Source organism: Hordeum vulgare, chromosome 1H (genome assembly GCF_904849725.1).
Source record: "Hordeum vulgare subsp. vulgare chromosome 1H, MorexV3_pseudomolecules_assembly, whole genome shotgun sequence".
Lineage (NCBI taxonomy): Eukaryota > Viridiplantae > Streptophyta > Magnoliopsida > Poales > Poaceae > Hordeum > Hordeum vulgare.
In genome coordinates this window covers 353,021,305-353,022,174 of record NC_058518.1, presented here as the reverse complement: position 1 = coordinate 353,022,174, position 870 = coordinate 353,021,305, and the positions used below count along the sequence as shown (strand labels likewise).

Genomic DNA, 870 nt, shown 5'->3' with positions numbered 1-870 from the left:
TTCCATCTCATCTAGCCACCAAACAACTTCCACCATGGCTTCATCCTCTACCACCAACGTCGGCCTCTTCGGCCAAATCACCGAGAAACTCACGCGCACCAACTTCATCATCTCGCGTACACAGATAACGCCACAGCTTCGCGGTGCGGGCGTCTTCGGTTATGTTGATGGTAGCATGCCGGAGCCGGCCAAGGTCGTCGTCACCAAGGACAAAGACGGGAAGGAGGAGACCACACCCAACCCCCTTCACCCGATCTGGTTCCGAAAAGATCAGCATGTACTTGGCTACCTTCTCAATAATCTTTCCAAGGAGGTGCTTGTGCAGGTGACATCGATCACCCATGCGCACGAGCTATGGACAGCGCTGGTGCATATGTTCTCGTCACAATAGCCGTCCCGCATCAACAACATCCGTGTCGCCCTCGCCAAGGCGCAGAAGGGGACACAGTCCATCGCGGCGTTTTTTGCGCACATGCGCTCCCTCGCCGACGAGCTGGCCGCGGTGGGCAAGCCGCTTCCTGAGGATGAGCTCATCTCCTACATCCTCGCCGGGCTGGACATGGAGTACCAACCCCTCATCTCCGCCCTGGACGCTGGCACCGAGCCCATCACCCTTGATGATCTGTTTGCTCAGATGAGTAACTTCGATCAAAGGGTGGCGTTGTTCCAGGTTGCAAACTCTGGTGGCGGCGGTTTCAAATCGTCCGCTAACGCAGCTGTGCATGGCCGCAATGGTGGCTCATGCTATCGAGGGCCACCGCGCGGCAAAGGGAAGAACATTGGTGACAACATCAACGCCAACACTCGCGGTGGTGCTCGCTGGAACAATGGCAACAACGACAGACAACCCTCCTCCAATAACAACAGGGG

At 57.0% G+C, this 870-nt stretch overlaps 1 non-coding gene across 1 annotated transcript; it reads left to right on the top strand.

Annotated features, from left to right (window-relative positions):
- Positions 1–511: 511 nt before the first annotated feature.
- LOC123423647 lies at positions 512–650 on the top strand. Its single transcript, XR_006621246.1, has one exon. It is a non-coding gene; the product is annotated as a small nucleolar RNA Z247 (small nucleolar RNA).
- The last annotated feature ends 220 nt before the right edge of the window (positions 651–870 follow it).